The sequence below is a fragment of the Somniosus microcephalus genome, unplaced genomic scaffold (assembly GCF_052327205.1).
Source record: "Somniosus microcephalus isolate GS21.2 unplaced genomic scaffold, FLI_Smic_1.0 unresolved_chr1, whole genome shotgun sequence".
Taxonomy (NCBI): domain Eukaryota; kingdom Metazoa; phylum Chordata; class Chondrichthyes; order Squaliformes; family Somniosidae; genus Somniosus; species Somniosus microcephalus.
This window is the reverse complement of record NW_028225179.1, coordinates 59,843,683-59,864,305: the sequence shown is the minus strand read 5'-3', so window position 1 is coordinate 59,864,305 and position 20,623 is coordinate 59,843,683. Positions and strand designations below refer to the sequence as shown.

Here is a 20,623-nt window from a genome sequence, read left to right as displayed (position 1 = left end):
CTGTAAAAGTTGTGTAATAATGTTCATCAAACCAATTATTAGAAAAGTTTAAAGCCTTGGATCATCTTGCCTCTGATTACCCTAAAGAATAAAGAGATTAAAAGAAAAACCACACAGAGCCTCGTCATAGAATCATACAATAATACAACAACAACAACTTGGCATGTATGTAACGCCTTTAACTGAGTAAAATGACCCAAGTCGCTTCACAGGAGCGTTTTCAAACAACATTTGACACCGAGCCACACAAGGAGATATTAGGGCAGATGTCCAAAAGGTTGGTCAAAGAGGAGGGTTTTAAGGAGCGTCTTGAAGGAGGAGAGAGAGGGGGAGAGGCGGAGAGGTTTAAGGAGGGATTTCCAGAGCTTAGGGCCGAGGCAGCTGAAAGCACGGCCGCCAATGGTGGAGCGATTAAATTGGGGATGCACAAGAGGCGAGAATTGGAGGAGCGCAGAGATCTCGGAGGGTTGAAGGACTGGAGGAGGTTACAGAGATAGTGAAAACCAACATCATGATTTTTCAAAAAAGGCCCAGATGTCAGGAAAACAAATACCAGTTTACCCTCAGTGATATCACTATAGGACACACTATGAGCTACACCTACCTTGGTCTAACTATTACAGCATCAGGGAGCTTCAGCATAGCAGTGAATGCACTAAAAGAAAAAGCCCGAAGAGCCCTATATGCAATAAAAAGAAAATTCTACAACATCCAAATCCCAATCAAAATCTGGCTCAAAATATTTGACAGCATAATCCTGCCCATTGCACTGTACGGTAGTGAAGTATGGGGCCCGCTAAATCACCAAAGCTACACTAAATGGGAAAAACATACAATAGAAGCCCTACATGCAGAATTCTGCCGAAGCATCCTTCGCACCCAAAGGAAAACGCCAACAAATGCATGCAGAGCCGAACTAGGCAGATACCCACTGATAATAAACATCCAAAAACGAGCACTAAACTTCCTAAATCACCTCAAATCTAGCTCCCCAGACACCCTTCATTTCAAAGCCTTTCAGACCCAAGAGCTAAACCCAGAAAAGAGTCCCCTGAGTCAGCTGCTACGGAAACTAAGTACTCAGCCGGACCCTGACCAGCCCCAGACCAACACAGCCGCCCAAACACCAATCCGAGTGAACCAAATCATTAAAAAATGCAAAGAAACCTACCTGGAACATTGGAACAAAATAACCGAAAGCCAAAGCAGATTAGAATGTTACCGGGCCCTAAAAAGAGAATATAAACTGGCAGACTACCTCACGACCATCAGAGACACAAAACAGAGACAGACCCTCACCAGGTACAGACTAAGCGACCACCAACTGGAAATTGAAAAAGGCAGATACAAGAAATCCTGGCAGCCTAGAGAGAATAGAATATGCGATCAATGTCTGGCTGGCGAGGTTGAAACAGAAATGCATTTCCTCCTAAAATGCGAAAAATTCAACACATCAAGAAACATATTATTCGACAAGCTAAGCCAAACAACCCCAGATTTCAAGGAATTGGATGATCTGTCAAAATTGAGATTAGTCCTAGGAGAAGGAGACAGACCATACCTTGGGGCCAAATATGTAACAACATGTCACAACCTGAGGACTGTTTAAAATTAAGACTGTTTAAAATTAATATTGAACGTACCAAATGAAGCACAAAGACTGTTTAAAATTAATATTGTTTAAAAGTAATATTGTATGTACCCAACAAATGTCAAATCGATTGACACCTACAGAATGTTGGAAAACTGTACCTTTTTGCTATGTAAGCTTTGGCAATATGGTTCTCTGTAAACTTTCATGCCAATAAAGCATTTTAATTGGAAATTAGTGAGGGGCGAGGCTGTGGAGGGACTTGAAAATAAAGATGAACGTTTTAAAATCGAGGCATTGCTTAACCGGAAGCCAGTGTAAGTCAGCGAGCTCCGGGTGATGTGTGAACGGGACCACGTGCGAGTTAACAGTTTGGGATGACCTGAAGTTTACCGAGGGTGGAAGATGTGAGGTGGGCCAGGAATACCGCACAAAACGATGTCATTCGGTCCATCGTGCCTGTACTGGTCTATGAAAGACCTGCACGATTATTCCCTCTCATCTGCTCTTTCCCCATAGATCTGTAAATGATTTCCCTTCGGGTATTTAGCCAATACTCTTCTTAAAGCTGCTAATGAATCTGCTTCAACCACCCTTTCAGGCAGTGCAATGCAGGTCACAACAACTCACTGAGTTTCCTCCTGTCGCCTCTGGTCTGATATCAATCATCTTAAACGTCAGGTCCAATTTCACCTTTTGCTCCGAAACATGCTGCACTCAGCTGATGTCATGTCTCAAATTACTGATATATACTTCAAAAGGGAAACATTTGTACTACTATGGGGTGTGGAACTAATTGGACAGCTCTTTCAGAGAGCCAGCACAGGCACGATGGGTTGAATGGCTTTCTTCACGAATGACAGATTCTGAGATTGTAAAGCTTCATGAGTGGCCAGGTGCTTTGTTGGCGCCTTGTTGGTTAAGGGGTGTGACTTTCGGTTTGGGATATTTTCTAGATGTAAATGTGGGAGGTCTCGTGTTCAAATCCCACCCGAGCTCCATTTATTGTTAGTAAAAAATCAGCTTCTCACAGCTTATCGACACTGTAGAAAACAACATTCCTTTAAATAGGGGAAAAGCAGATTTTGCACTGATTTCCCCACATTGTCCAAGCGTCACGGGAGCAACGTGATACCAACCAGCCGGGTAACTGAAAAGGCTTTGTGACGTAATCGGCTTTGTGGCGCACTGGAGATCTCATTGGATCTGTGAATAATGAATGAATGAATCAAGATGCAGCATTGAGATGTTGTGGGTTGGAGTCCTGTTTCAGGTCTGGACTCCTTGATTCCGGGGCTCAACCGGGTGATTTTACAGCAAAACCTCAACTTGTTGATGAATGTCCTTCAGGAAGGGAAATCTGCCGAATCGACACTTCCTGTTACACAAGTGACTCCAGTCACAACGCACTTTCCCTCGGAGCTGGATTGGCGAACTGCTCTCCAGAAGGAAACGCATCACGTGCTCAGGGCAACTCTTGGAAAACAAATTAAAAAGATGGTCAAACTAATGTCAGTCTGCTGGGCGTCCAGACAGGTTTCACTCTGGACACATGCAGCCTAACTGACAGTAGTGACGGACAGCACGGCACCGCACCGCCTCCCACAGCTGATCAGCCATCCTTTCAGACCGGTTCAGGAAGAGAGCTTGAACCAGCAGCGTTGGGGGCAGGATTCGCATCTGCGCAGAAATATCCCACTCAACTTCACGGCCAACACCCTAAACATTCGGTGATCGCAGCTGGAAGCAGCCGGTGCTGTGGCTGTAGATCAGACTGGGTCAGGTCATCACAGGAGCTCTGTCAGACTGCATGTCCTTTCAGACACGTTTCTAACTGGACACCTGCAGCGTGGGTCTGTGCGGACATTGCCTGGTTCAGGTGGAGCTTTCTGCCTGCCGTGTTAGACACGCGTTTGATTCCAGCCGATGCAGTACCTTCACATTTTTCATTATGCACCCCTGAGATCGGCTGAATTGGGATCAACTTATTGGGATACATTATCGTCCTAATGAACTGTCTGAGTGCAGCAGTGAAGACTTTAGAAGACAGGTATAAAAGGCAAAGTTGTTTCGCTCTCAAGTGATCTGCTCTGCTCGCGATTGCATTCGGCCTTGAACCCGCTCTGGACATTAATCTCACTGAAGCAGAGTGTGACGGCCGTGTGTCTGTCAGCGGGTAGGTGACCAGCTTGGGGTTGCTGTGGGCCGCTTTCAATCGAGGCTGGGACACGATGCAAGGAGGAGGGTTGCTCTGAGGTCTGGAATACATTGCCAGTCGGGAGCGGGACAAATTGAAAGCAACCAAAAACAGAAAACCCAGTCAGCAGATTTGAGGATCTGTCGATCCGCTTTGGGAAAGTGAATCAGAGCAGCATGAAGGGCGAACTGTCCGACTGCACAGAAGCGATCAAGGCACAGCTCGGTCGGCGCGTTCCCCTGGTTTATGACGCTGGAACATTCCTCACACAAAAATTATTCAACCCAGTGAAGAAAATTCTAACAGCCGATAATTTGTTCTACCGATTGAAGGAATGCCGAAAATGGTAACCGAGTGACGGTGGAAAGTTTATTAACGTTGTTCCATTCAATCGAATTTTGATGAACTTTGATCTTTTCTCATTTTATAGACTGTATTTGAAGAGTCTCGGTAAAAATGTTCAGTGTTTCTGACAGCGGGGTGTGAGTGAGCAGCTGGTGAGTGTAACCGGCTCAGGGCTGGATGCAGGAACCTCTGACAGTCTCTCTCTCTCACTCTCTCTGATGGGGAGAGTTGATTGATAGCTGGAGGCTGTTGGTGGTTTGATTAATGCAGGAAGTACCCTCCAAACCATGTTATGATTGACAGCTGCAATCCACTTGTTTGTCCCAGGACAGAAACATGAACAAAAGTGATTCAGTCCCGGATCATTCTGGGTTTGTTTAAAAGGGAGGCGCTTTCAGATATGACAGCCGAGTGGTTAAGATGTTGGATTCGAAAGTCTCGGGGTTTGTTCTGCAAACGGTCGGAACCTGCTCGCGGCGGATCTGTTCAGAAGTTCCAAATCTGCTTTTTGTTCTTTAATACTCTCTATTCTCAGAGCGCTGACCCTGACATTGCTCAGCATTCTCTCCACTGCTATTTCTCAAGTTCGCAGCTCCCGCCTAACCTCGTGGAGAAGGCAACTGATCTTCGCTGCTGCGTGTAATCTTACCCGAATAATTTTCAGGGTCGAGTCGGTCGGTGGCCGTTTTACACACTGGGCGATAGCTGTTCCTAATGTTCTGAGTCTGTACAACACGCGGACATCCCTCCCCCAGAGTCCTCAGTCTCTCCGGTATCTCTGCATCCAGTGGTGGGAGCTGCTCTTCCGCTGAAGTTTGCTGACAGAAGCTGAATCTACATTTGCAACATTGTCGATATTCCCATTCCATCAAAGAACGAAGCCAAACAGAAGGCGGGAATTACGTAGAATGACGCTGACTTTTACTAATCTTAAACGGAGCATTGGGCCCAACTGGTGTGTGTCGGTGTTTCTGCTCCACACCAGCCTCCTCCCGAGCTGTTTCATCTCATCCGATCAGCAGAACCTTCTGTTCCGGTCTCTCTCCTGTGTGTATCCAGCTTCCCCTGAAATGCATCTATTCGTCTCAAACGCTCCACGTGGCCACCAGTTCCATATTCTAACCACTCTCTCAGGAAATAAGTTTATTCTGAATTGCCTATTGGATTTGTCAGTGACTATCGAGTATTGATGACCCCTAGTTTTGGACACCCCACAAGTGGAAGCATCTGATATATGTCAACATTTCCAAAACCAGAGCTCCAACTGCCGACCATTTCCCCACTGCACTGCCTGTAATGAGAAAAGCTCAGCCCCTACTGGGGAGGGCTCATCCTGACCTGACAAGAAATGAGGAAGTTTACCTGAGCTGTATGCTGGTGGCTGCGGGGCATTACTTGATTAAACTGCTGTTCTGCCCCTACAGACACTCGGTGTCTCCAAGCCTTGAGTCTTCCCGACCTGTACCACATACCTGTAGACTTAGGTTGAAGTGTTTACAACCGTACTGGGAGCAGAAGAGAGGCAAAAGCAGAGAGAGAGACCGAGAGACAGAGAAAGGCACAGAGACACACAGCAAGACACAGAGAGAGAGAGAGAGATTGAGAGCGAGACATTGAGAATGAGACAAAGCGATAGGCAGGAAGATTGACAGTGAGAGCGACAAGTAGCGCAGCAGAGAGATTAGGAGATAAATCTGTACTTGACGACAATGACTATCCCTGTGATGAGTAATGTGAAACCATTATCTGTCATCGGCTCTGTGGCGCAATGGATAGCGCATTGGACTTCTAATTCATGATTTCGGTGAAAGTTATTCAAAGGTTGTGGGTTCGAGTCCCACCAGTAGTCGTTATTTAGCCAGGTTCCGGTGGTGAAATCTTGCAGCAAAACCACAACTGGTTCATTGATGCCCTTTGGAGAATGGGAATGGTCAATGAGATCGCCTGAATTGTGATTGAAGAACAGTCGAGCTTCAATCTGCGCACCGACTTGAAATATTTTATTCATTCCACTGTACTTTTCTGAATTACTTTCCCTGCCGCCTCAGTCATTATTTGTTTCTTTACCGTTTTCTGCTGGTGTTACAGGTTAGATCAGCAGTGGCCGTTCAAGGAAGCCTGCGAAGTCCATCAGGGGAAAAAGATTCAGAAAAAACAGTTAGGGAGAGAGAGAGAGATACATGCAAAGAAAATGAAGGGTTTATGGGACATGTCTGTGCGGAGTTTAAGGTGGAGCTTGGGAGAGATTCCTCCCCTCTCCTGAAATCCACTAACTATTCCAAGACATGAGCTCAAAAATCTAGGCTGACAGTTCAGTGCAATACTGAGGGAGTGCTGCACTATCGGAGATGCCGTCTTTTGGATGAGACGAAAAACCAAGGCCCTGTCTGGCCTCTCAGGTGGACAGCAAGGACTATTTCGACAAAGAGCAGTGTAATTATCCCTGTTGTCCTGACTAATATTTGTCCCTCAAACAATATCACTAAAACAGGATATCTGTTCATATCTGTTTCTTGGAGCTTGCTGTGCGCAATTTCGCTGCCGTGTTTCCACCATCACAACAGTGACTACACCTGCAAAAGTGCTTCATTGGCCGTAAAGCTTTTTGGGACATCCTAGATAAATGCAGGACTTTTTTCTTTGGATCTTCTATACCCGGAATCAATGAACTTAGAATTGAAACGGTATTTGTAGAAAGGTTGTGAGACTGTGGAATGCACTGGCCCAGATTAGCAGATTTAAAACAAGGTTTAAAAACTGGCAGCGTGTGGGAGGAAGGGGAGAGAGAGGCAAGAGAGACACAGGTAAGATCACCTTGGAAACTACTGGCCCAGAACCTGCTTTAAATCCCCCACTGTTTTTTAACCACAATTATTGTCATATTGATATATTGAAGCATTTGGGCAATACAGGAGATTTAACGCTGCCTCTGGGTGGATATATTTAAACTTTCAGCAGCCAGTGAACAGCGAGCAGGTGCTGATGCTGATTCTTGCCACGGCACCTTCCCGTGCATGCGCAGGAGATGTAGCACCTGCCCTTTGACCTCCTCCCTTCCCTCCATCCAGGGCCCCAAACACTCGCTCCATGTGAAACAGCAAAGTCCTTGAACTTTTTCAATGTAGTAATCGGTATTCGCTGTCACACCGTGGTCTCCTCTACATTCGGGGGACCAAACGCAGATTGGGTGATCACTTTGTGGAACAATTTCATTCAGACCGCAAGCACCACTCTGATCTTCTGTCCTCGGCCTCCTACACTGTTCTAATAAAGCTCAACAGAAGCTAGAGGAACAGCACCTCATCTTTTCATCTGGACTCAATTTCAGTTCATCAATTTCAGTTCATCAATTTCAGTTCATATCCACTTTTCCCATTTTGTGGACAGCAGCTGTTGGTAATGACTCTGCTGTTACCAGTTACACCTCCTCTGGATCCATCTTTTGTTTCTTTGCTTCTCACAATACCACCCCTAAAGCCTTGCACCATCACCCCTTTAGTCATTTAATCTTTCCTGCCTTCCACCCTATCACAGAACTTCCCCTTGGCCTTTCCTCCGCTCCCCCTTTGCCTGCCATTGTATTTGCTCAAAACCTGCTACATTTCTAACTTGTTCCAGTTCTGATGAAAGCTCATCGATCTGCAATGATAACTCTGTGTCTCTCTCCACAGATGCTGCTCGAGCTGCTGAGTGTTTCCAACATTTTCTACTTTTATTGCAATATTCCTGCTGTTTAAATTCATTAACCTGCAGCATACTCATACTGTTCTCAACATCTTCTATTACAGTTAAACATCAGAGGCGTAACATTATTGTAATGACTGGTGCGATGAGACTTGTGGTTACACGACAAATTGAATATCACAAAACCAGCCCAATAATGATTGCGGAGGTAAAACATACGGTGCAGGTTCAGTGATTGGAGAATTTGCGGTCAGATAGATCTAAATGTATCGCCTCGATTCTTGCACCAATGACTATTTGTACGAATGGGACATGTGACCCCCATCTCTGGTGGGTCTGTCCTGTCGGTGGGACTGGACATACCCAGGGATGGTGATGGAGGAGTTGGCTGAAAGTTGTGATTCTTTGAGTAGGACTCTTTGAGTATGACTATGTCAGGTTGTTACTTGACTACTCTGTGGGCAGCTGTCTCACTTTGAGCACAAGCAAGTGAGCAGGACTTTGCCGGATCGATTGGGTGAGGTTTTGGACCACAGCTAGAGCACTGTGAGCAGTTCTGAGATATAACACCGCAGTAACCATATGTAGGACAGGGTGTTTCTGTAGGTTTTATTAAACACTATTAAGAACGATAATATGTGAAATTGTATGTTAAAAACCTAAAAATCTGTATAAAATGGCGAATGGCTGAGAGAAAAGCAGGATGGAAAGTTATGCAAACCTGACTGAAACTGCTGTGTTTTCAATTACTGAAGTAATGGAATGTAGTGCTAAGTTTATGGAGACTGGTGGTGACGAGGAATTCAGTAATATTATGCTTAAAGAGACAAGAGCGAGAGAACGAGATATGAGTTGGAGACATCCTTCATTGTTAAAGCTATAGGATGGAAAGACTGTTTAGAAAACATTTTAAGAAATGTTCTGTGAAAAGTGAACTTCTAGGATAAGGGTACTTTGTTGTGCACAGAAAGAGACCTAGTGGGATTAACAAGGTCATAAGATGACTAACGAGGGAAGCAATCATTTTACCAGGTGTCAGAGGGTTAATTACTACCCTGTAGGCAATTCGAGAGGAAAAAGTGTATAAAGATACAGCTTTTGAACACCGAAAGTAGCGCGCAGTGGGTAGCCAGAGATTGATACAAGCTTCAGTCAACAGAACACAGCAAGAACCCAAAGAAGCGAGCTTCAGTCAACAGAACACAGCAAGAACCCAAAGAAGCGAGCTTCAGTCAACAGATCACAGCAAGAACCCAAAGAAGCGAGCTTCAGTCAACATTTCACAACAAGATACATCAGGAGACCGCACCACAGTCACTCGGAAGGAACACCAGGGTTCAACGACCAGACTGTGACTATCTTCTTGTTCAGTATTACTTCTTTTGACTGGAAGTTTTATACTTAATAAACCTGTTTTATTATACACAATATACCTGTACCCAGAGTGGTTTGTGTAGTCACGGAAAAATTATTATAAGAGCTTTTGAAAGCTACACATATATTGGCCTTGGAGGGAGTGCAGTGTCGGTTTACCAGAATGAAAACCGGACTCCAAAGGTTAAATTAGGAGGAGTGATTACACGAATTACGATTGTATTCCTGATAATGTAAAGGTTAAGGCGAGATTTGATCCAAGTTTTCAAGATATTAAGGGGAACAGATAGGATAGATAGAGAGAAAGTATTTCCACTGGTTGCGGAGTCCAGGCCTAGGGGGTATAGTCTAAAAATTAGAGCCAGATCTTTCAGGAGTGAAATTAGGAAACACTTCCTCACGCAATGGGCGGTAGAAATTTGGAACTCTCTTCCACGAACGACAATTGATGCTGGATCAAATGTTAATTTTACATCTGAGATTGAAGATTTTTGTTCACCAATGGTATTAAGGGATATGGGCCGAAGGCGGGTTTATGGAGTTAGGCCGCAGATCAGCCATGCTCCCATTGAAAGGCGGAACAGGCTGGAGGGGCTAAATGGCCCACTCCTGTTCCTATGTTGTATAAAGTTCTGCTTAGACCACATCTGGAACACTGCATCCAGTTCCGGGTACCGCATCTCAGGAATGATATATTGGACTTGGAGCGGGTGAAACGCAGATTCACCAGAATGATACTGGGGCTGAAAGGTGCAGATTATCAAGAACAGCGACACAGACTAGGCTTGTATTCTTTTGGATATAGAAGATAAAGGTGTGATATAATTAAGATAGTTAAGCTACTGTTGGTTCCGCTCTGTAACACACTGACCTATTAACTGTTTCCAGATATTGTCGCTCATTTTCACCATTGGATGTGTTGCAGTCTGCTGACAACAGGCAGTTAAACCGAGCAAGATTCCAGGTCTGGCGGTGAATGCGGTTCCTGACGGATTTCTCTGTCTCCAGGCGCTGGCGGGGATTGGAACGCTCTTGTGTCACACTAACTAAAGCTAAAAGTCATCAAAATAACATAGTCACCAATAAATCCAATAGGGAGTTCAGGAGATAGTTATTTACACAAAGTAGGCGCTACTGTAAGGAATGGTTGAGGTAAATAGCATTGCAGCATTTCAGGGGGAATTAGATAAGTACATGAGGGAGACAGCAATAGAAGGATATGCTGAAAGTTAGATGATATGGGCTGGGAGTAGGCTCGTGTGCAGCATAGACGCCGGCAGAGACCAGTTGTGCCGAATGGCCTTTTGCTGTGCTGTACATTCGATGTAAAGTGTCTGAAAGATTCATAGATCCGCACCTGCTTTAGGCTCCAGACTTTAATGCAATTATTTTCACGAAGCCTCTTAATAGCCTCGCGTGCTTGTCTCTCGCCACCTCTGGCGGAAGGTCAAACTCCCCACTTAAACAATTCTGCCCGAGTCGTCATCGCGGGATTCTTTCATTTTGCGGTTTTGAAACAGGACAGAGACACACATCTGTTTCCTTCTTTGACCCTGTGATTCGCTATTCTGCGGGTTTGAGAGAGAGAGAGAGAGAGAGGGACAGACCGGGAGAGAGATATAGACTACTTTGTCAATCTATTTAATTGTTATCCCCAGCAGTTTGTAAATTGATCAACGGAAGGACTTGTATTTTATCGCTTTTCCCGACTTCAGAACGCCCCAAAGCGCTTTACCGCCAATTGTGTTAGAACTCGGTGTTCCCACCCTGGACTTGGGAAACTACAGCAAATTCGCAACAGCTTCTTCCTGTCTTTCCCTCTCTCTCTCTCTCCCCTCCCTCTCTATTTCTCTCTCTCTGTTTCTCTCTCCCTCTCTCTCGCTGCCTCTGTTTGTTTCTCTCTTTCTCTGTCTGAATCTCTATCAGACGGTGTCCCTCCTTCTTTATTACTGAACAGCGACATGCAATCGCAGCCTGTCCCGGGGTGAGTTACTATGGGGAATCACTGGGAGCACAGGCTCGCTGTAAGGTTTCCTCCTTAGATGGGTTCCCCGGAGAGAGAGGCAGGCACGCGCACTGTGGAAACGGTGAATAATGTCATCTCATCCTCATTCGTAGTTATTTCTAACATGTTATAATGTTCTATTTGAGATGCTATGCTATGCATTCCAATGACTCACTAGCTCTGCGCCTGTTTCTTCGTTTCTCCTTCTCTGTGTAACTCTCTGTCTGTTCCTCCTTCTCTCTCTTTCTCTCTGTCCCTATTTCTGCCTCGTATTCTGTTTCTCTCCCTGCCGTCTCGCTCTCTCTCTCTCTCATTATCTTTCTATCAGACTCAGATTCATTCCCTGTCTGTGTGCCTGTCTCTCCAGCTCTGTTTCTCTATCTATCCATCTCTGCGTGCGTGTGCAGCTGTGCTTGGATTTGTGTGTGTGGCTCTCTGTACACATGAACAGGAGTAGACCATTCAGCCCCTCGAACATGTTCCGCTATTCAATTCGGTCTTGGCTGATCTGTATCTCAACTCCATTGTTGCCGTAACCTTTAATAAACTTGCCTAACAACAATCGATCGATCTTAGTTTTGAAATTTCTCTGCTTTTGCTTCTCACTCTGTCTATTTGAATTGCTCCGCAAGTCAGGACGTTTTTGCAGGGAAAGGTTTTAGATGCTCAGACTGGAAGTAAGTTTAGAGTGGTGTTCCCCAGGGGTCGATAGTAGGACCGTTGTTCTTTTTGATGAAGATTAATGAACTTGGGTATAGAGGGAAAAATTTCAAATTATGCAAATAATACAAAAGACGGTAATGTTGTAAACAGTGAAGACGATAGTAACAGACTACAGGAGGACATTTGCAGACTGGTTAAATGGGCAGACACGAGACAGATGAAATTTAACGCAGAGAAGTGTGAAGTGATATATTTTGGGAGGAATAATGAGGAGAGGCAAAATGAATTAAATGGTACAAATTTAACGTGAACAATAATTGACTTTAATCGGCTCCCTCTGGAGATCACTGGCCCCGAAACTGGTCAGAAAGCTCTCCCCTGCATTTTATTAACCGCCACCTAATGGTACAATTTTAAAGTGGACGCAAGAACAGGGAGACATGGGGTGTGCGTACACAGACCTGTGAAGCGGTCAGGACACGTTGAGAAGGCTGTTGAAAAGCACGTGGGATCCTTGGCTTTATTAATAGAGTTCAAAAGCAAGGAAGTTATGCTAAAACTTTACAAACACTGGTCAGTCCTCATAAGGAGTATTGTCTTCAATTCTGGGCACCATGCTTTAGGAAGAAAGTCAAGGCCTTGGAGATAGTGCAGAATAGATTTACTAGAATGGTACCGGGGTGAGGGACTTCATTTATGTGAAGAGACTGGAGGACCTGGGATTTTTCTCTTTAGAGCAGAGAGCAATCCAAAGATGTGCGGGTTAGGTTGATTGGCTATGATAAATTGACCCTTAGTGTTAGGGGGATTAAATACGTAGGGTTACAGGGATAGGGTGGGGTATGTGTTGGTGTAGGGGTTGCGGGGATCAGCTGGGATATGTGTCGGTGCAGGCTCGATGGGCCGAAATGGCCTCTATCTGCACTGTTGTGATTCTGTGATTCTGTGATTCTGTGATTACCAAGAAGAGATTTGATAGTAACATTGAAAATTATGAACGATTTTGATAGAGTTCATCAGGAGAAAAGTTTAAAAAATCTCATGTTAAAGGTGATGAAATCTCTGCAGCCATGGACGGGGGTCAAACCCATGATCTACGCGGTTTGATGAAACAGACGCCTTACCACTTGGCCACCGCGCCATCGGTAGAGTTGAGCTTCGAGCTTCCTGGGTAGCGAATTCTGAATCGCTTCAATTAGGTTGAAATAGCACAGCCAGAAATGCACAAAAATAAAGCAGGATAGTGGAGCGGGAAACTGATCCGCCTCATTCACATGAATACTTTCATAAAACCTTTCACAGAAACATTGAATCATACATCAAAGAAGGAGGCCATTTGGCCGATCGTGCTCTTGATAGCGATGTCCAATTAATCCCAGCTCCTTCCCAACATACCCTGCAAACATTTCCTCTTCAAGCATTTATCCAATTCCCTTTTCAAAGTAACTATTGAATCTGCTTCCACCACCCTTTCAGGCAGAGCATTACAGATCACAACAACTCGCAACATAAAACAAAATCTCAGAATCTTCCCTCTGGTTCGTTGGCTAATGAGGAAATATTGGATAGGCGGAGTTGATTTTTGAGGGGTATAAAGTTATGAGGGGCCGAGATAGAGTGGATAGGAAGGACCTATTTCCCTTAGCAGAAGGATCAATAACCAGGGGCATGGATTAAAGTAATTGGTAGAAGCATAACCAGTGGCTCCATGATCGTAAAGTGATCAGTACTCTGCGTTGTGCTTGCAGCAACCTCGGTTGGAACCCGAGTCACGGCACAACTTGCTTTACATCTTCTGTCCCTTGCAGCACCTGCTAATAAAACCCAGAGAATCATCATTATTTATTAAAAGAAGAAATCTGTCTTGATTGTGGTGAAACCTATTTATTCCTTCAAAACCCCACGCTCTCACATACCTGTGCCTTATTCTCCATAATTCACACTCGCCTCTTCCAGCTTTTTCTTCCTTCCACAACCACTAGCCCTTCTTCACTTTCCTCCTTTCATTTCATTGTCACTTTCCTGCGGTTTTCCCTTAATCTGACATTCACTTTTACCTACTTAGTGTCAGCTGTGGCTCAGTGGGAAGCACACTGGCCTCTGAGCCAGAAGGCCGTCTGTTCAGATTCCTCTTACAGGGACTAGAGCATATAAATCCAGGGCTGCCCCTCCAGTGTAGTGCTGAGCGAGTGCTGCAATGTCGGAGGTGCCGTATTTTGGACCTGACGTTAAATCGAGGCCCCGCCTGCTCTCTCAGGTGGACGTAAAAGATCCCAAGGCACTATTTCGAAGTAAGAGCAGGGGAGTTGTTCCCGTTGTCCTGTCCAATATTTATCCCTCAATCAACATAACAAAAACAGATTATCTGGTCATTATCACAATGCTGTTTGTTGGAGCTTGCTGTGCGCAATATGGCTGCGTCGTGTCCCACATTGTAACAGTGGCGACACTCCGAAAGTACTTCATTGGCTGTAAAGCGCTTTGAGACGTCCGGTGGTCGTGAAAGGCGTTATAAAAATGTAAGTCTTTCCTTTACTTACTGCGTAAAATTTTCTCTGCTACCACCGCTCTTCCTGAGGGCACATGTCCCATTCGCACCAATGCACATTAGTACCTTGAAACTAGTCGATACTGTGGGACTGCTCGACAGACAAGCAATGCGAAAGCGGGGCCTTTGGAAGGACAGGGACCCGATTGTTCACGAAATTTCCTTGGGGAATCTTGTGATAGAGTGCCTGTTAACTGAAGAACTGGGTTTTTTTTCATGCTGGTTGGCGCTTTTCCCAAAACTGTTGAGGTGCGTGTGTGACGGGCAGCGCTACCTCGCTGTGATCGAGGGTTTAAGTGTGAAATATTGGCCCGCTGGTGGGGTGCAGTAAGATCGAAAGCATTCCGCTTTAATCTTAACAGGTTTGTTGAACAACTCCATTATTGCCGTAACATTTAATAACCTTGCCTAACAACAAGCTATCGATCTTAGTTATGAAATTTCTCTGCTTTCGCTTCTCACTCTGTCTATTTGAATTGCTCCGGATGTCAGGAAGTTTTTGCAGTGAGATGTTTTAGATGCTCAGATTGGAAGGAAGTTTAGAGTGGTGCTACCCAGGGGTCGAAAGTAGGACCGCTGCTCTTCTTGATGAAGATTAATGAACTTGGGTATAGAGGGCATAATTTCAAATTTTGCAAATAATACGAAAGACGGTAATGTAGTAAACAGTGAAGACGATAGTAACAGACTACAGGAGGATATATGCAGACTGGTTAAATGGGCAGACACGAGACAGATGAAATTTAACGCAGAGAAGTGTGAAGTGATATATTTTGGTAGGAAGAATGAGGAGAGGCAAAATGAATTAAATGGTACAATTATAACGTGAACAATAATTGACATTAATCGGCTCCCTCTGGAGATCACTGGCCCCGAAACTGGTCAGAAAGCTCCCCCCTGCATTTTATTACCCGCCTGTAAATGGTACAATTTTAAAGTGGGCGCACGAACAGGGAGACATGGGGTGTGCGTACACAGATCTGTGAAGCTGTCAGGGCACGTTGAGAAGGCTGTTAAAAAGCACGTGGGATCCTTGGCTTTATTACTAGATTTGAAATGCAAGGAAGTTATGCTAAAACTTTAAAAACACTGGTCAGGCCTCATAAGGAGTATTGTCTTCAATTCTGGGCACCACGCTTTAGGAAGAAAGTCAAGGCCTCGGAGAGAGTGCAGAATAGATTTACTAGAATGGTACCAGGGGTGAGGGATTTCATTTCTGTGAAGAGACTGGAGAAGCTGGGATTTTTCTCTTTAGAGCAGAGATTGCCAAGAAGAGATTTGATAGTAATATTGAAAATTATGAACGATTTTGATAGAGTTCATCAGGAGAAAAGTTTAAAGAATCTCACATTTAATGTGATGAAACTCTCTCCAGGCACGGACGGGGGTCAAACCCGTGATTTTGGGTTTATAAGACCCAAGCTTTACCACTTGGCCACCGCGCCATCAGTAGAGTGCAGCTTCGAGCTTCCTGGGTAGCGAATTCTGAATCGTTTCAATTAGGTTGAAATAGCACAGCCACAAATGCACAAAAATAAAGCTGGATGGTGGAGCAGGCAACTGATCCGCCTTTCACAGAAACATTGAATCATACATCAAAGAAGGAGGCCATTTGGACGATCGTGCTCTTGAAAGCGATATCCAATTAATCCCAGCTCTTTCCCAACATGCCCCGCAAACATTTCCTCTTCAAGCATTTATCCAATTCCCTTTTCAAAGTAACTATTGAATCTGCTTCCACCACCCTTTCAGGCAGAGCATTACAGATCATAACAACTCGCAACGTAAAACAAAATCTCCGCATCTTCCCTCTGGTTCGTTGGCTAATGAGGAAATATTGGATACCCGGAGTTGATTTTTGAGGGGTATAAAGTTATGAGGGGCCGAGATAGAGCGGATAGCACGGACCTATTTCCCTTAGCAGAAGGATCGATAACCAGGGGCATTGATTAAAGTAATTGGTAGAAGCATAATCAGTGGCTCCATGATCGTATAGTGGTCAGTACTCTGCGTTGTGTTTGCAGCAACATCGGTTGAAATCCGAGTCACAGCACAACTTGCTTTACATCTTCTGTCCCTTGCGGCACGTGCTAATAAAACTCAGAGAATCATCATTATTTATTAAAAGAAGAAATCTGTCTTGATTGTGGTGAAACCTATTTATTCCTTCAAAACCCCACGCTCTCACATACCTGTGCCTTATTCTCCATAATTCACACTCGCCTCTTCCAGCTGTTTCTTCATTCCACAACCACTAGCCCTTCTTCACTTTCCTCCTTTCATTTCATTGTCACTTTCCTGCGGTTTTCCCTTAATCTGACATTCACTTTTGCTTACTTAGTTTCAGCTGTGGCTCAGTGGGTAGCACACTGGTCTCTGAGCCAGAAGGTTGTGGGTTCAAATTCATTTTGCAGGGACTAGAGCATATAAATCCAGGGCTGCTCCTCCAGTGTAGTGCTGATCGAGTGCTGCACGGTCGGAGGTGCCGTATTTTGGATCTGACGTTAAATCGAGGCCCCGCCTGCTCTCTCAGGTGGATGTAAAAGATCCCATGGCACTATTTCGAAGTAAGAGCAGGGGAGTTATTCCCGGTGTCCTGTCCAATATTTATCCCTCAATCAAAATATCAAAAACAGATTATCTGGTCATTATCACAATGCTGTTTGTGGGAGCTTGCTGTGCACAATATGGCTGCGGCGTTTCCAATATTGCAACAGTGACTACACTCCAAAAGTACGTCATTGACTGTAAAGCGCTTTGAGACGTCCGGTGGTCGTGGAAGGCGTTTGGGGTCAAAGTTTCTTTTTGCACAGAATTGAACCTAAATCATTCAAGATGGAATATTGTATTTGCTGCATCACAATAAACAATATCTTGCTATGAATGTTAGCTCATTTGTTCCCCAATGTCAGAGGAAGAATTGTCTGATCTCCTCATTTATATAATGTAAGACACAAACACAGGTATTCATTAAGAATCAACTCACCGATTGACACTGAGATAAATGCAGCGAGAGATACAGACAGCATTGGGACACAAGGCGGACAAGAGAGATGGATAAATACAAAACAGCCTCAGACTGCAGCAGTCGGTGACTGGTAGCTGATAGGTATCAGTGAGTGGAGGCGAGCAACGGAGGCCTAGTTTGGCTCCTATGGCTTAGCTGGTCAAAGCGCCTGTCTAGTAAACAGGCGACCCTGGGTTTGACTCCCAGCGGGGCCTTTTTTTTCTTCTTTATGACTCTCCAGGGGTGAGTTTATTCTCGTGTGAAAGGGCTACAATCCCTTTAAATGTGACTTCGGCTGCATTAGTTCCCACTCTGGATTAAGGCTCCAGTTGCTATGGGACTTGGGTCGAATTCCACCGCTGTCATAATTTCGGGCAGTGCTGATTTTGGCCTTCTCCAAAAATCCATCTTTTCTAAGCGGTGCCGTGCGTTACTTTGCTGTGGACAGAGCAGAAGAACAGCAGCTGGTGTGTGGTGCCGTGATCATATAGTGGTCAGTACCCTGTGTTGTACCCGCAGCAACCTCAGTTGGAATCCCAGTCATGGTATAACTCGCTTTATATATTTTGGTCTCTGTGGCACCTGCTGATAGAAAGCAACAAGAAATCAATCATTACTACATGAAACAAATATTATTTGTTGGCGGTGAAAACCTATTTACTCCTTCAAAACCCCGCGCTCTCACATGCCTGAGCTTGATGCTCCATATTTCAACCCACCTCTTCTCCCAGCTTTTTCTTCCTTCCACAATCAATAGCCCTCCTTTTCTTTCCTCCTTCCATTTCTTTACCACTTTCCTGAGGTATTACATTAATCTAACATTCACTTTCAACTGCTTAACTTCAGCAAACTTAAATTTGCTCTGTGACAATCGTTGTTCCTGGGGGGACATGTCCCAGTTGCACCAATCTCAATTGGTGCTTTGAAACCAGTCGATACATTCAAACCTACGGAACCGCTCGACAGACAGGCATTGCGAAAGCAGGGCCGGCCTTCAGAAGCAAAATAGCCGGATTGCACACGGAATTTCCTTGGCCTAATGGATAAAGCGTCTGATTTCGCTGCTAATCGTAATCGGGATTGTTGTCAGTCACGGATCCTTCTGTGCCTATTTAAAATGGGTGAGCTCATAGCCCCGGATCATTCTGTGTGTTTGTCTTTTTTAAAGGAATGCGATTTCAGCTGCGACGACCGTGTCCGTTCTATCTTTCGCACTTCTGCCCTCACCCCTACCCCCCCCTCCCGGAACCGCGATAGGGTTCCCCTTGTCCTCACCTTTCACCCCACCAGCCTCCACATTCAACTGATCATCCTCCCCCATTTCCAGTACCTCCAAAGTGACCCCACCACCAAACGCATCTTCCCCTCCACTTTCAGCATTCTGTAGGGACTGTTCCCTCCGAGACACCCTAGTCCACTCCTCTATCACCCCCAACAGACCTTCCCCTTCACCTAGCACCTAGATTGGGTGACCACTTTGCGGTATATCTCCATTCAGTCCATAAGTGTGACCCCGAGCTTCCGGTCGCCTGTCATTTTAATTCACTGCTTCATTCCCACTCGGACCTCACTGTCCGTGGCCTCTTGCATTGTTCAACGGAAGCTCAACGTAAACTCTAGCAACAGCACCTCATCTTCCGATTAGGCACTTTGCAGCCTTCCGGACTCAATATCGAGTTCAATAATTTCAGATCATAACCTCGGCCCCTATTACATTTTTACTTACATTTTTTTCCACCCCTTTGTTTTGGGTTTTCCCTTCCCCCCGTTTCCTTTTTTTCTCTTTCCCACATGGCAGCTGTCTCTCATCCTGCCAGTACACTTCACACCTAATCTGAGCTGTCTTTTGTCTCCACTGTCCTATTACCATCTCGTCTGGTTTTGAATACTTCTTAATGTCTCTTTACTTCTTTTGTTCCATCGCAGCCCTGCCTTCCATCTATTTAATTTCCTTTCCAGTTTTGAAAAAGGGATCACCCGAAACGTCGACTCTAATTTCTCTCCACGGATGTTGCCTGGCCTGCTGAGTTTTTCCAGCATTTTCTGTTGTTATTTCGGATTTCCAGCATCTGCAGTATTTTTCTATCGTACGAGTTGTTAAGGTGTTGTGTTCGAAGTAGCATTGGGTTTCCCTGCGCAGATGCGAACCCAGCTCGCATAATTCGAAATATATCAATCATTTCCTAAATCCACTCCTTTATATGAGGTGTTGCGCTGGATTTGCTCACAATCCTCCCCACAACTTCTTGACGACGGCAAACTTTTTCTTCTCTGTTCTGAATTTGACATCAAACCGACCATTTTTGACAGTCCCTCACCTGAATTAACGGACGGCCTTTTGCTTATTGTAGATCTGGGTGCACGGGCAGGTCAATTGGTGAAGCGGACTTTCTTGCAGATTAGTTCTGTTTGGATACAAAGAGTAGTAAACGAAATAACTAATGGCAGACGAGGTGGCCGAGTGGTTAAGGCGATGGACTGCTAATCCATTGTACTTTATGCGCGTGGGTTCGAATCCCATCCTCGTCATTTGTGTTAAAGTTTTGACACCTTCGGTTCTTTTCACACTCACTTTTAACGTTATGTCCAAATTCACCTTTTGCTCCCAAGCCTGCTTAATTTAGCTTATGTCATGTCTCAAGTTACCAATATATACTTTAAAGGGAAAACACTTGTAAGTATATGGAGAGTGGGACTAATTACTTAGCACTCTCAGAGACAGCTTACTTCAGTACCGTCAGAATCTGAGATTCCAGTTCTTAATGAGTTTCGCACTTATAGGTCGGCGGCTCGTTGGTCTAGGGGTATTATTATCACTTTAGGCGTATCACAGCTGAATTGCGATAGGTCCCAGCTTCAAATTCTGGTCGAACCCCGCTAGATTTTAGTCCAAACTCAGCTTCTTACAGCCAATCGACATTGTAGAAATCATAAATACTTTCCATTAAGAACATGTCGTTTTTACCCTTTCTTTCGAAATCCCAGAGCTTCACAGGAGCAACTGAAAACCAATCAACGGAGTAAAGTTAAAGGGTCCGTCTCTGTGTTTCATTGGACGTCTTACACCCGTGTTCGATTCTGGCCAATGGAGGACCTTTACATTTTGCTTTCTGCACCCATGAGCTAGCCTGAATTGTGTTAAACTTACATTCAGCGTCAATCCTCTTGAAACACCTTCTGCCCTGAATATTAGACAGTGCTGCTTTGTC

General features: G+C 44.8%; 3 non-coding genes across 3 annotated transcripts; 2 read left to right on the top strand and 1 right to left on the bottom strand.

Annotated features, from left to right (window-relative positions):
- The first annotated feature begins 5,887 nt into the window (after positions 1 to 5,887).
- trnar-ucu (transfer RNA arginine (anticodon UCU)) lies at positions 5,888 to 5,983 on the top strand. Its single transcript has 2 exons — positions 5,888 to 5,924; positions 5,947 to 5,983. It is a non-coding gene; the product is annotated as a tRNA-Arg (tRNA).
- Positions 5,984 to 15,780: 9,797 nt separating this feature from the next.
- trnai-uau (transfer RNA isoleucine (anticodon UAU)) lies at positions 15,781 to 15,852 on the bottom strand. Its single transcript has one exon. It is a non-coding gene; the product is annotated as a tRNA-Ile (tRNA).
- Positions 15,853 to 19,861: 4,009 nt separating this feature from the next.
- On the top strand, positions 19,862 to 19,943 carry trnas-gcu (transfer RNA serine (anticodon GCU)). The gene has a single exon. It is a non-coding gene; the product is annotated as a tRNA-Ser (tRNA).
- The last annotated feature ends 680 nt before the right edge of the window (positions 19,944 to 20,623 follow it).